The 16,132-nt window shown below is 34.9% G+C and overlaps 1 long non-coding RNA gene across 1 annotated transcript; it reads right to left on the bottom strand.

Annotated features, from left to right (window-relative positions):
- Positions 1–368: 368 nt before the first annotated feature.
- Positions 369–6,549, bottom strand: LOC129888274 (uncharacterized). Its single transcript, XR_008766611.1, has 3 exons — positions 6,231–6,549; positions 1,772–1,959; positions 369–900 (listed from the first exon to the last, which is right to left on the bottom strand). It is a non-coding gene; the product is annotated as an uncharacterized LOC129888274 (long non-coding RNA).
- Between the last annotated feature and the right edge of the window lie 9,583 nt (positions 6,550–16,132).

Here is a 16,132-nt window from a genome sequence, read left to right as displayed (position 1 = left end):
AGTACTATGAAAGTATAAGCTTGTCATAATTGCAATTTTTTTCATGCCAAAATAAATCGGCATGTCATAATAGTTGATCCAATGTACATTTGTATCATCACCAATAATTTTTTGTCAAACAAGTTGATATACCAACTTCATATGAAATGGAGTTATTTTATTAGACAGGTCTAGATACTTTCCAAATATACTAAATCGGAAAAATCTTTCTAATTTTTTTTCCTTAAGAATCTTTTTAAATTCACTGAATAATTTTTCCATACCTAACTGAACAACATTACCACCCTTCAAATCAGGAAGCTGATTGTCCATCAAAGTATGCAAGTCGTAATATGAAAATTTAATAGTCTTGACGATATCATCTATTGAAGGACTGTCAGAAGGAGAATCGACAACAAAAGATGAAGGACGAGTCTATCATGAAGGTATTTTGTTCTTTTTTCAAGAAACAAATCATTATCATCATCCTCAAGACATTCTCAACATCACCAACCTGATCACCATTTCTGACATCAAAGAAATCTCTATTTTCAGAATTTTTTTGGTGTTCTGATTTGCTTGCCTGTTTTGATGAATAATAATCTTTATCATCTACATTTTCTTCTTCTTGTGTAGACTTCTCCACTGTAGATTGATGTTGGGACTCAGAAAGCTCATCCGTATGTCTAGGGCTAGAAGCTTTCTGACTATCTGAAATCGTGGGATAATCAACAAGTAGTGTCAATTTTTTAGGAGATGTTGCTTCTTCCGCTTCTTCTTCTTTTCGGCAATTAGTGCCACTTTATTAGGAGATGTTGCTGCTTCTGCTTTTTTTTAATCTTTGGGCTTGTGTACTAATTCTTTTAGATTTTCGAGGAGAAGTGCTTGAATTATTATTTCTCTTTCTTGGAGCCATTTTAGCTACACATATGAGATAAGACATAAATCATATATTAATATAAATAATTTTTCAATATAATAGGAAAACAATCTACTATATTTGATCAAAGAGTACACAAATTATATTTTATTCTAACAAGTGAGTGCAACAACTGCTTATATTGCTTCAACAACTACTTAAGTTGCTACACTAATTTAAGCAGTTGCTACAACAACTTAAGTTACTGCAATAATTTAAGGTTGTAAATTAAGAAATTAAAACCATAGCTACTTAAGCAGTTGTTGCAACAACTTAAGATTGAAAATTAAAGAATTTATTGCAACAACTTAAGTAGTTGATGCTGCAACTTAAGTAGTTATTGCTGCAACACCTTAAGATTGAAACTTAAGGGATTTTCAGTTAACATAAGTAGTTGCTTCATCAACTAATTAAGTTGCTGCAACAAATTATTGTAGCAACTTAAATAGTTGCAACACCTTAAAGTTGCCACTCAAGGGATTTACTGCAGCAACTTAAGCAGTTATTTCACCAAGTATCATTGGGCTCTTCATTGAAGGGCATGCATGAAACAACGAGAGAAAGTACAGAAAAACAAGTTTGTTTGCATAACTTGTGGACAAATAAAAGATTGAAGTGAAAGCTAGGTACAAATAAGACATTGAGAATGATTAAGTTAAAGAAAATCTTGACAGACCCTAAATATGAGACCTTAGCCTTATGGGACTTAGGCAAGCTGACATACATAAGCTTAGAAAGAGATTTAAAATTGAAGTAGAAATTCCTAACTCATGTGCTCATCTACACCTAATTTGATTATCTATGTATTCTTAATATATAATTTAGAATCAATATACAAATTTAGATAAAATGGACTAGGACATAGAGTTATACCAGCACAGTTAATAAAGGGTATGGCATTAGAATTATTGCTACTTTGTTCACTGAAAACGCTTGTTGAAACATTTGTTTCACTTGAGCTAACTATTATATTGTAAGGAATTTTCCCTGATCTGTAGGATCTTCATCATGCATGAAAGAATCTCCAAAAAACTCATTGGATGTCACTGCATGACCTTGAGCTGAATTTTGAAAAAAAATCCTAGTTAATTTGAAATAAGATGATCTGGTTTCTTACAATATTTGTAATAAAATAATGAATTTCTTATTATCATAAAAAAATTATTCGTGCCCTGAAATTATAGAAAAAGATTTTTGCATTGGCTTGATTAGCCATATTAAAAAAAAGGATTCTCAAGGAAATTTAGGATTATTATGTACGTCTTTGTGCTTTTCTTCTGGACCTAAAAGAACATAAGCATTTGAAATAGAAGGTAAAGATGAAATAATCAATATATTTCCTCTATGAGCATAATAAGAGAAATCAAGTCTCATTAAAAATTTAATCAGATATTCATCATGTTTGGACTGAATATTGTCACGATCGAATTTCTCAGGTCATGATGACACTTACTAACACCCATTAGTAGCTAAATCTAACCCATAACCCGGAGCCAGAAGCAACAGGCTATCAAACAAAAGATAGTCAAAAGAAGCAAGCGAAACAATAACAGTAAGAAGAAGAAAGTGAGCAACAAAATAATACACAAGGAACCACCCAATACTTGAAATCATTCATTAATTGAGCATCTAAATCAACATAGGAATATAAGGATTTTAAAATACAAATATAAGCACAAATAGTCTTCAAAAGCAAGTAAAGACTAGTCCTAACCCAAAATAGATGAAAATCGACGACTTCGGACGCTAGAAGCTCCCAATCTCCTACTCGAAAGTTGCTCCGCACCAGTCCAAATCAATTATGATAATTCATACTATTATGATGTGCAGGATGCAGAAGAGTAGTATGCGTACCAAACGAAGGTTACTTAGTAGATATAGAACGATTGAGCTCCATAGATAAAAAAAGTATAAATAACATATAACCAGGTAAATACAACACAAATAACTAAACAGGAGCTAATAAAAGGTAGTACAAAAAAAAGTCAAAGCAATAGGATTCATAGGTGAAAGAGCATAGTCAAGAAACGCATTTGAAGTGCAAGCCCATAATCTATTTATAATAAAAAGATACCATAGTAGTCAATTAATAAAGAATGGAATACTAACTGCCACCACTAATAACATAGCCACTTAAGGACAAATTCAACTGAACCTAGCATAAAATACCAACAATGACTTCAGACTATGACACCCTACAGACCCACTACAAATACAACAAGGAAAAAGTACAAGTATAATCAAATAATAACCGACCGGACGCCCATACCCTTGGAAGGTACAAACAATGACAAACATATGCCCGTCTCACCATAAAATTAAGAGACCAAACAACAAACAAATATACTGGTGATAGGCAATGATAATGAATGCAAATTCACAGTAAACCAGTAACATCATCAGTACCTCTAAGAGATCATCAAAAAGTGTATAGACCAACCCCGGCCCTTGTCCTTATAGGTGGAACCCATGTAACTCCCTCATCTAGTTTAGTGGTGCACCGGCCAGAGGGGCCCATAGGGAACACAGGAATTCTGTATATATTATTAGGGCCCGAACCAGGTCTTACATAAACATAAAGCATTCCCGTAGTGGTACCGGAGAGTGAGTAGCCAAGTCGATGTAGAAAAGGGAGATGCCGCGCCAAATAGTCAAATATAGGCTAAAGGCATCCTAGATGCAGCCAATGTAGAAAAAGGACGATGTCGCGCTGAATATCAATAAAAACTGAGCACATCCTCAATGCCTATGAAACTGTAAGAATAAAAAGGAGCACATTCTCGATGCTTTATAAGTCTAAAACCAGTGTCCAAATGAGCCAGGTGGTACGAATCCCATGACGACTAACTTAAAACTAGTAAAATGTGGGAAAGATTTCTCAAAAATAGTAGTAAAAACCCATAAAGAACCCAGTATCGTACCACAAAACATGTGAAAATATTCAATCAATGCAAGCATGCTATCATCAGTATCCAAACAAAACACACACAGAGAGACCGAAAAAAAATAACATCAAGTCATACCATACTATCAAGGCAAAGGAACTAACTTGGGATCCAGTCACTCCTCGAATACAACCTCTGGCCCAACAAAAAATAATAGATAAAATAGAATCTCAAGCCTATCGCTAAATAAAAGCAAAGTAATCGGCATCGACTTAAAATTCGATAGGGGGAGAAAATATCTCTAGAGTCGGCGCCTTACCCCAAAATATACCATCTCACCTCCAAGGAGCGTAGCTAATCCAAACCTACGGCTACGACCAGCCACAAAGGTTTCAGGCACTAGCATAAAGGTTCACCATCCATAACAAGCTCTACCAAAAGCTACGCCTAGTTATAAGGGCAACAAACACACACTAAAGCACCTAAGGCTCAAACTTAGACTAAGTCCATAAATATAAATCCTAAAGAGGATAATAATGCTAAGGCAGTGCAATAAATAAGGCCCATCACCTAAGCTAAGGATTTCACCGGATCATTCTAGTCTAAGTCTCAACCGGATCAAGAAAATAGAATAGGAGGAGGAGAACTCTAATCTCGACAAGTACCAACCTAAGTCACATGCAAAATATACTAACAAATATCTAATAAAGCTCATTTTAAGTGGGAGACTGTAGCCTACCTCAAAGCCGACCACCTCTGAATCCATTAATTTGATGCTTTCCACCTTCAACACACCTCCAATTGCCTCCCGCTAAGAAAATATCGATCACAATGTGAATAGGGACATTTTGACACCAAAATCATATTTTTTGAGGATGAAGCCAAAATTGAATCTAAAATGAGATTGTGAGACCCACACTGAAAATATCAAAATCGACTCTGTGAAAAGATTTATTTGAGCTTACTGAACTTGTGTTCAAAATTACAACACAATTTGATGCTCGAAACTATGGAAAAACAACCCATGCAATAATATGGCCATTAAAGCTAAGAAATTAATAGGGACAACAGTTTCAATGCAGAATTTACCTTATACGAAAAGTACCCAATAGTTCTCGAAAACATCACTATGTAGCCATGCTAATTCTGAATGCCCGAGACTTTGAATCACCCAAATCAGAGTTGTATAACTCTCAAAATGGTGAGATAAACATAAGAGAATAAGTTGAGTTCGCTTCACTGATCTAACTTTAATAAACCAGTGAAATTGTTCTTCGCGAATGCGGCGGAAGAGCTCATCGAATGCGGAGACCAGGCCCACTGGAATTCGCAAATGTGGAAGGCAATCCACCAAAGCTCTGCTAACACGACACTGGCATCGCGAACGGAGAGGGGAAGATGCCAAGCCTCCAAGCCTCTTGCCCTCGAGCGTGAAGGAAAATAGTCTTGCGCCATATTTTGCTGCAACATCAATTTTTGGCAAAGTCCAAAATCTCTGATAGGGTGCTAGCGATTCGTTCGAATCCTCGTGTCCATAAATGAACTATGATACTCTATCAAACTCAACGTTTTGAACTCCATGATGCACTTGGAATTTCCATTTGTGTTCATCACGATAAAAAGTGGATCCCATACTCAATGTCATTTTAAGCGAAAATCCACAAGAAGGCTCAGAATGAGACCGAAAGCCTCGGAAACCACACAAAAGGTTGCTCTAGACCAAACTCGATATTCTAGAGCTAACCGCGCTAACAAAATTTCAATCCGACCATGTCTATCTAGAATATTGACCAAAGTCAAACTTAGACTAAAGTTTAAAGGCTAAAACGCCTAATGGCTCAAACTAACACCAAAAGCCTTGGAACTCAATCCGGACATGCTACTAGCCTAAAATGATCATTCCGGATCTGATGAAACCATCAAAGTTCTATTTTGGGGTCATTTTGCTGGAGGTTTGTCTCAAGTCAATCATTCAACTCCAAGAACTCCAAAATAGGAAAACGGACGAAAAATCCAAATGAACGACAAATTGTCTGTGCCAACAAGTCATATATGACTTGGGGTCACTATAAAAAAGCTCCGAATGCTGAAAAGATCAGAAAATGGAGGGAGTAACCTAGAGGATCATTACAAATATTTTTCTCTTTTGCTCCATGAAAATAATCAAAAAAGCAACGTGTGAAGAAATCCAAAGTATCTTTCTCATTCGACATACGTTTAAGGTTAGTATAGTAAGTAGAAATATTAGATGACCTTGCATAGTGTCACTGAGTTGTTTTTAGAGTTGAAACGGTCGTGGTTCAAAATTTTGACCAAAATTATCTTCCAACAAAGTCCAAATATCTTTAGCAATAGAATAATTCAAAACACTTTCAGAAATTTCATGGAAAATAGAATTTAACATTTAAGAGATTATCATGTTGATAGATCTGGATCAAGATTATTACCCGCTTTGGGCTCTTTGGTGGATCCATCTACAAATTCAAATTTATTTTTCATACTGAAAGCTATCCACTTGGATTGTTTTTACCCAGCAAAGCTTTTATCATTGAAGACTAAATTCACCAACAAGATATCTGGAGAATTTGATGGGGATATAAAGTAAGGATGATTTGGGTTGCTTGGATCAACGGGTACTTGAGTCCTAGCAATCGTTTCAGTGCTTTCTGTCATGTCTAATGAAGAAAAAAGAAACAATAAAGAGAGTAGGGATAAGTACTACTGCTCTGATACTATGAGAGAATAAAAATATCTAGAGAGGAGATTTAGCTTTAAAAATATATTGTGTGTATTATCTCTATATAATAAATGTATATATTGTTAAAAAGCAAGTTGGATTGAATGTCCACTTGCCTACTTGCATTTAATTTTCTTCATGTGGGGCCCACTAAAAGTGGGCAACTTGCCCACAATCACTTCTTATTCTCCTATAAATTCTTACCCTTGTACACAAAATTTGACACACCAACACGGAAGAATTTGTTTTCCTCGTCTCCTCTCCTTTTAATTCTCTTATCCTCTCCGTTTTGTTTGCTCAATTTAGTGTATTTTACAACACGTTATCAGCACGAGGCTCCGGCTAATTTTTCAAGATAACAAAAGTGGTAAGAGTTTTATTTAATTTTATTTTTATAAAATGACAAATATTTCCAAAATTGAATTTACTCCTCTTGATATTTCTGGAAAAGACTACTCCTCATGGGCACTAGATGCCGAAATTCATCTTGAATCGATGGGTCTGGCAGACACCATCAAAGATGATAACCAGGCATCTAGTCAAGACGTGCAAAAGCTATGATTTTCCTCCGTCACCATCTTGACGAGGGTCTTAAATTACAATATCTTACATTAAAAGATCCCTTGAAATTGTGGAAAAATTTTAAAAAAAGGTATGACCACCTGAAGTTGGTCATGCTTCCACAAGCACGTCATGACTGGTTAAATCTGAGACTAATGGACTTTAAAAATATAACTGAATATAATTCTGCTTTATTTTGAATTATAGCTCAGTTAACTTTATGCGGAGATGAAATCACAGAACAAGATAAACTTGAAAAAACATACTCCATATTTCCACCCGCGAATATGCTCCTGCAACAGGAATATCGCGAAAAAGGCTTTACAAAATATTCTGAATTATTATCTCACTTACTTATTGCTGAACGCCATAATGAATTATTAATGAAAAATTATGATAGTCGGCCCGTTGATTCTTTGCCACTCCCTGAAGTGAATCAGGCAAATTCTAACCAACGAGAAAGAGGCCATGGCCCCAATCGTGGTCGTAGTCAAAGAAGAAATTTTAATCATGATGCTCGACTGACACCGAGAAATAATCAGCAATATAAAAGGCAGGGTAAAAAGCCAGAAGCTTTACCGAAGAATAATTCAGAAACAATATGTCATAGATGTGGAGGTGTGGGGCACTGGTCGCGAATTTACCGGTCATCAAAGCGCCTTGTTCAGCTATATCAGGCATCTCTGAAAAGGGCAGAAAATAATTCAGAGACAAATTTTATCTTTGAAGATAATATTGAGCCCATGCATTTGGATGTAGCTGATTTCTTTAATTTTCCAGAAGTAAATATGAATGTTGATAAGCCCGATAATATTTAAACAATTCTCTTTGTTGTTGTATGTATTAAATATTATGTTTGTATTTTTCTAGATCCATGTAATAAAATAAAATTTTGTATAATAAATTATGTATTAATTATAATATTGACTTTCTTTCTTTGTGAAGAAAATATGGAAATGTCTCAAATCTTATTTGGATCAATGATAAATCACGAGGATATTTGTGTAATTGATAGTGGAACAACCCATGCTATATTTAAAGACGAGAAATATTTTTCCAATTTACTTAGAAGAAAAGCTAATGTTACTACAATTTCTGGTAATTCAAAAATGATAGAAGGCTCCGGAAGAGCTACTATAATTCTGCCTAAGGGAACAAAAATTGTTATAGAAGATGCACTATTTTCTTCTAAATCCCCAAGAAACTTGTTAAGTTTTAAAGATATTCGCAGAAATGGATATCATGTTGAGACACTAAATGAAATAAATATTGAATATCTTGGTATAACCAAGAGTGTCTCAGGCCAGAAATATATTTTGGAAAAATTACCAACTCTGTCATCTGGCCTATATTATGCAAAAATTAGTGCAATTGAAGTACATATAATCGTAAACCAGAAGCTTACTGATCCAAATATATTTGTGCTATGGCATGATCGAATAGGTCATCCTGGATCAATAATGATGAGACAAATTCTTGAAAATTCAACTGGACATCCGTTAAAGAACCAGAAGATTCTTACAAATAATGAATTTTCATGTGCTGCTTATTATCAAGGCAAATTAATTGCTAGACCATCGACCTTGAAGGTCGGCATCGAATCTCCTGGATTTTTAGAGCGTATACATGGAGATATATGTAGCCCTATTCATCCACCTAGTGGGTTGTTTAGATATTTTATGGTCCTAATAGATGCATCATCTAGATGGTCTCATGTGTGCCTGTTATCATCTCGCAACCTGGCATTTGCGTAGTTGTTAGCACAAATAATAAGATTAAGAGCGCAATTCCCAGATTATCCAATTAAGGCCATTCGCCTTGATAATGCTGGAGAATTTACATCCCAAGCATTTAATGATTATTGCTTATCAATTGGGATAAAAATTGAACATCATGTTGCTCATGTTCATACTCAAAATGGCCTTGCAGAGTCATTTATAAAGCGCCTACAATTGATAGAAAGACCTCTACTAATGAAAACAAAATTGCCAATTACTGTTTGGGGTCATGCTATTTTACATGCAGCAGCACTTGTACGTCTCAGACCGACACATTATAATAAATACTCTCCGTCGCAATTAGTATTTGGTCATGAACCAAATATAGCCCATTTAAGAATTTTTGGTTGTGCGGTATACGTGCCTGTAGCACCACCACAACGTACAAAAATGGGCCCTCAACGAAGGTTAGGCATATATGTTGGGTTTGACTCACCCTCTATAATTTGATACCTTGAACCGTTAACAGGAGACTTATTCACTGCTCGATTTGCAGATTGTCGGTTTGATGAAATAATTTTCCCGCCATTAGGGGGAGAGAAAAAGGTACCCGAAAAAGAAAAAGAAATTGCGTGGAAAGTTTCATCACTATCACATTTTGATCCACGTACCCGCACATGTGAATAGGAGGTCCAGAAGATCATCCACTTGCAGAAAATAGCAAATCAAATGCCAGATGCATTTACTGATTTGAAATGGATAACTAAGTCACATATCCCTGCAGTGAATGTACCTATCCGGATTGATGTCCCAAAAGGACCATCTACAAGTATCATAGCTTCTAAATCCCAAACACGCCAGAAGCGTGGTAGACCATTGGGTTCAAAGGATAAAAATCCTAGAAAGAGAAGCATGAGAAATAATAAAGATGATACTATAATAGAACCTCCTAAAGAAGGTCAAGATTTGAGTAATCCTGATATTCCTGAAGAAATCAGTGAACCCGAGACTCAAGTAAATGAAGAACTTTCAATAAATTCTTTCGGTGATGAGATAAATTTAGATCGATCTAAAATCACGGTTGATAATGTTTTTGCATATAATGTTGCACTTAATCTCATGCAAGATAGTGAAAGGCTTGAGCCTAAATCCGTTGAAGAATGTCGACGTAGATGTGATTGGCCAGAACGGCAAAAGGCAATTCAATCAGAATTAGACTCACTTGCTAAACGTGAGGTTTTTGGAACTGTAGTCCAAACCCCTGAAGGTGTAAAACCAGTTGGCTATAAATGGGTTTTTGTTAGAAAACGAAATGAGAGAAATGAAATTGTAAGATATAAGGCACGCCTTGTTGCACAAGGATTCTCTCAAAGACCCGGAGTCAACTATGAAGAAACATATTCACCTGTTATGGATGGAATAACATTTCCATATCTCATCAGTTTAGCTGTACATAAAAATCTTGAAATACACCTAATGGATGTGGTTACAACTTACCTTTATGGTTCACTTGATAATGAAATTTACATGAAAATCCCAGAAGGATTAAAATTGCCTAAAGCATGTAAAAAGTCTCGAGAAGTATACTCAATAAAACTCCAAAGATCATTATATGGTCTGAAACAATCAGGGCGCATGTGGTATAATCGCCTAAGTGAGTATTTAATAAATGAAGGTTATATTAATGATGTTATTTATCCATGTGTTTTTATTAAGAAAACGGAATTAGAGTTTGTTATACTCGCCGTTTATGTTGATGACATAAATCTCATTGGAACCCCTGAATAGGTCTAAAAGGCAATTGAATATCTAAAGAAAGAATTTGAAATGAAAGACCTTGGAAAGACAAAATTTTGTCTAGGTCTGCAAATTGAACATTTAGCAGATGGAGTTTTTGTCCATCAATCTGCCTACACTGAGAAAATCTTAAAAAGATTTTACATGGACAAAGCACATCCATTAAGTACTCCAATGGTTGTTCGATCACTTGAAGTGGAAAAAAATCAATTTCGACCTCCAGAAGAGGATGAAGAAATTCTTGGTCCTGAAGTACCATATCTCAGTGCTATTGGTGCACTTATGTATCTTGCTAACGCAACTAGACCTGACATAACATTTTCTGTTAATTTGTTAGCAAGGTATAGTTCATGCCCAACGCGAAGGCATTGGAACAGTATCAAACATATTTTGCGATACCTGAAGGGTACTATTGATATGGGTTTGTTTTATACTAACAAAGGTTGCGCAGACCTTATTGGTTATGCAGATGTAGGTTATTTATCAGACCCACATAAAGCTCAATCTCAGACAGGTTATCTGTTTATACACGGAGGGACTGCTATATCATGGCGATCTACAAAACAGTCCATTATTGCTACTTCTTCAAATCATGCTGAAATAATAGCAATTCATGAAGCAAGTACAGAATGTGTGTGGTTGAGATCGATGATACAGTTCATCAAAGAAAGATGTGGTCTAGAAAATAATGTTAAAATACCCACAATTATATTCAAAGACAATGCCGCGTGCATATCTCAATTGAAAGGTGGCTTCATAAAAGGAGACATAATGAAACACATTTCACCAAAATTATTCTTCACACATGATCTTCAGAAGAATGGTGAAATTGATGTACAACAAGTTCGTTCAAGTGATAATCTTGTAGATTTATTCACAAAGGCATTACCAACATCAACTTTTGAGAAGCTAAGGCATAAGGTTGGAATGCGCCGTCTCCAAAATATCAAATGAAGCTTTCATCAGGGGGATAAATACGCGCTGCACTCTTTTTTCCTTAACCAAGGTTTTGTCCCACTGGGTTTTCCTAGTAAGGTTTTTAATGAGGCAGCAATTAAGACGTATTACCAGATGTGTGTACTCTTTTTCCCAATAAATTTTTCGTAGTAAGGTTTTAACGAGGCACCTTACACGTGGACATCCAAGGGGGAGTGTTAAAAAGCAAGTTGGATTGAATGTCCACTTGCCTACTTGCATTTAATTTTCTTCATGTGGGGCCCACTAAAAGTGGGCAACTTGCCCACAATCACTTCTTATTCTCCTATAAATTCTTACCCTTGTACACAAAATTTGACACACCAACACGGAAGAATTTGTTTTCTTCGTCTGCTCTCCTTTTAATTGTCTTATCCTCTCCGTTTTGTTTGCTCAATTTAGTGTATTTTACAACATATATAACATATACAAAAAAATTAGAACTTAGCAGACTATATAGATGTCCTACTCTAATTGGCTAACTTGTTACAAACTATTATGTACATTCAATAAATTTGCAAAAAAGAAAATTATTATTTACAAGAAAAGAAAATGTGTAAGGTTCTAAATTAAGGTCAGTTGTTGAGGCCACGTATCTTGTGCATTGTGGAAAAATAAAATAGATTTTCTCTAGTCTTCACTTTACTCTTTTCAGCTTTGCAATGTAAATGTCGAAAAAAATTATTTTTCTCCATAACAAAGCTTGTGCTCTTCTTCTTATCTAATGAGTTATTATCTCCATCAATTGTAATTCCAACAACACGTATATCCCATGTTAATAAATTATTTAAAACATTTAAATTTTTAGCACCGAGTTGCATAAAATTTGAAGAGTAAAACGATAAGTTCAAACTAATGAAAGGTATATAAATTCTTTTGATCGGTATTTATTGCCACTACAAAACACAATCTCTTCGAAAATTGTTGTTATGAAGTTGAATTGATATCCTTCATATTCATAGGAAAAGAAGATGTTGTTTTATAAATCATTTTATAGTTCAGTTAGTACTCTTATAGTTTGTATAAGTACACAATCAATCAATTTTATATGTGTAGTTCTTCTAATATATTAAATATTCAATTTGATAATTTTTTTTGTTTAACACGTAGTTTAAAGGGAAAATTATGCTTTGTCTATTGGAAGAAAATATTTATGCTATGTAGTTAATATTTTGAGTTTGTTATCTGATTTAGCGTATATTTTTGTATAAATACCTTTTATTTACGATTATACATTTTTATACAAGATGATATATTATGTATAATGCTTCTCAAATATAATATTATATAATATCATATAATGTTGTATTTGGAGAAATGTTATAGGTGTATTTAATTTATAGTAGAGAAAATTAGAATTTTTTATTCGAAAAATGAAGAGAGAGGTCGCAAGAGCCGTTGTAGGAAAAGCTGAACGTAATATGCATAGCTGTCTGTTTCTTTCACCATTATGTCATGTGGAGGACAAAGAAAAAGAAAACTAAAGATGAATTTTTTTTTAAAAGAATAAGACATTTCACATGAAGAAAAGACAAATGATATTGTGTTTGACCAAAACTAAATGAGGGCTATTTTGGACAATAAGAGAGATATTCTCGAGTATTTTCCTGTTGGCTAAATGGTACTTTTTTTGTCCACGTTTACTTGATTACTGTACTAAAATAAAAGTCTATTATATACTTGTCTAGGAAAAGAAGTCAAGAAATAATTTATCACTTGTCTAGTATGGAAAAGAAGTCAAGAAATAATTTATCACTTAGCTCTTATTTTATTTTTATTATTAATAATTATAGTCATTTTTTCAAAGCATTGAACTTATTATATTCAAAAGATGATATAATAAATTGTAATTCTATTTATTGCTTATTAAGGAGCATGCCGAATCAATACTAGACAAGTCGTATATCCATTGAACGAAATTTTCTTTTAGATTCTTATGTATATGTATGACTGAAGTAAATAGTTTACATCTAATGCAGCTCACTTTTTATTAACATAAAAACTAGCCCAGAACATTTGGTCAAGTTATACGACCAAGTTAACTAAATGTATATGTAATATATCAATATTGTAGAAATAATGTATAACCATGTACATATGATGAATAACTATGTATAGACATCTGTATACATGATTATATAATGTTTATATATTATTATATAGTGTATCTATGTTATATAAATAGTGTATAACTGTGTATATATAATATGTAAATACTATATTCATACTATTATGTACAAAATCAAATGTCATCCGATCTTTTTCATCAACTAATTAGCTGCTCGAATCAGTGCAAAACATTTCTTCATCAATTATTTAGTTGCATGAATTGATTCAAAACATTTCCAAACCTCATCAATTTGTCACGATCCAATTTCTAAAGTCATAATGATATCTACTACGACCCACCAGTAGGTAATCCAACACGTATCCCGCAACGACAAGTAATGAGTATAAGTGTAGAAAAAAAATAGAAATAACAATTTAACAAAATCAACAGGAGATATAAGAGAAAGCATAACATAGATATATACAAAAGCCAAAAGATCCCTCCCATAGCTTGGAAATCACGAGTATAGATCTACTATAAAAGAGTTTCAATCCCAACAGTGGACTAAAATATACAGACTTGTCTCAAAAGTAAAAGACTAGACAAAACTATACTTAGTATGATCCAGAACACTATAAGCTCATCCTCATCTCCCAATCCAACTACAATTGGCTCAAAATCAGTGCGGATAACTAGTGTTTAGATATTCATCAAGAAAACATATGCAGAGTTTAGTATGAGTACCAAAACAATAGGTATCCAGTAGGCATCTCAGGCTGGCTAAGCTTGAAAAGTAAAAGTAAAATCAATAGCAAGAATTAGGAAGAACAGAGGTCAAAGTATGGAAGTCTTATTGAAATGCACACGACTGTAGAAAAGAACTGAAATGAAGTACACAACTAACTAGAACCTAACTGCCCCCTCCAATAAGCCTAGAAGGTACACCGGTGTATAAGTTTAAGTAAAAACTCAAACGAACCCTCATAAGCCTGATGGGTGCATAGAATAGCTATAACTACTGAGAATAGAACCAGTTGAATCTAGAGCCAGAGAGTACATAGCGCGGATATCGAACCGCTAATACGCCTCCAGAAAGTACCAATAAGATCAAGCCAATAGGAATCAACTCCGCAGAGGATAAAGAGCCCAAAAGATGGACTGTGAATATAAAATCCATGACTAGACCTTGAATTTGCGACCATAATAGAGTAGCATTACCAAACCAACCCACACAAATCAACATGCGAATGCTAAATGATGCTCAGTTTAAGGAGAGAGAAGTTGTACCCTACCTGTCGGTTGATTGTGCATGCTCTAAATTATGTAGCCAAAGATTTTCCCTTTCGTATGGCCTCAAGAAACTTTCACGCAATCAAAGATAGAATCATAAAGTCAATACGGTCATTTTAACACTGAAATTATCAAATTCAAAGACAGACCAATTTCGGAGTCAAATGGAAATGTAGGACCCGCTCTAATAATTTTGGAATAGACTCTATGAAAAGTTCCTAAATACCATCCCAAACTTGTGTTGCAAAGTGGAATACATTTCACGGCTCGGAACAGTCCAAACAAGCACATGCAATATTTTTCGAATTTAAGCTCCATAGCACAACAATGTCAGTAACTATTTTTGAGAATTGACGTCAATGAAGCCTCCCCAACACTTTACGATCACCAAATCACGTAGCCACCACAATTCTGGACATTTTGGATTTTGAATCACTAAATCGGACAAGAATTGAGGGAGTTATCGAGGTTTAAAAATGCCAACAATGGATGAGTTTATCCTTGGTCTTTAATTAAAAGACCAAGGAACTGACCTTTTTGAACGAAGCTACAGTATCCCAAAAATATTGAGGTATGGAGCATTGCACTTCACAAATGCAGCTAGGAGTCCCGCGAACACGAAGGCCAGGGAATTCTAGCACTGCGATCGCGACCTAGGCACCGCGATAGTGGCTCAGGCCTCGTGAACACGAAGGTAACGATGCTCAGTGCTCCGCGAACGTGGCCTTGGCCTTTCGATCGCGAAGGGTCAGTTCACTGACCTCTACGAACGTGGCCTTAAGGCCCACAAACACGATGCTCAAAAGTGCTTGCACTAGTTATTTGCTGCATTCTGAATCCCATGCGCGCAAATGAGATATGCTACCCCACCAAATTCAATATTTTGGACTCAATGGTGCATTTAAAATTCCCATAGTAGGTCATTTTAATAAAAACTGGGTCCCACACCCAATAGCGATTTTTAGTAAAATTCCACAACGGACCTCGGGATTAGACTAGAAGTCTCAAAAAATGAACAAAAGGTCATTGTAAGCCAAAGTCGACATTTCAAAACTAATCGCGCTGATAGAATTTTCATCCAAACACATTTTCTAAGAATGTTGACCAAAGTTAAACTTAGGCTAAAATGCCTAATGGTTCAAACTTGCACTGAAAGCCTCAGGGATCGAGTTCAACATGCCACTAGCCTAAAATGACCCTTTCAAAGCTAATGGAACCGTC

Source organism: Solanum dulcamara, chromosome 1, assembly GCF_947179165.1.
Source record: "Solanum dulcamara chromosome 1, daSolDulc1.2, whole genome shotgun sequence".
NCBI classification, from domain to species: Eukaryota; Viridiplantae; Streptophyta; class Magnoliopsida; order Solanales; family Solanaceae; genus Solanum; species Solanum dulcamara.
Note: the sequence above shows the minus strand (reverse complement) of the source record. Positions and strands in the feature narration are given on the sequence as shown.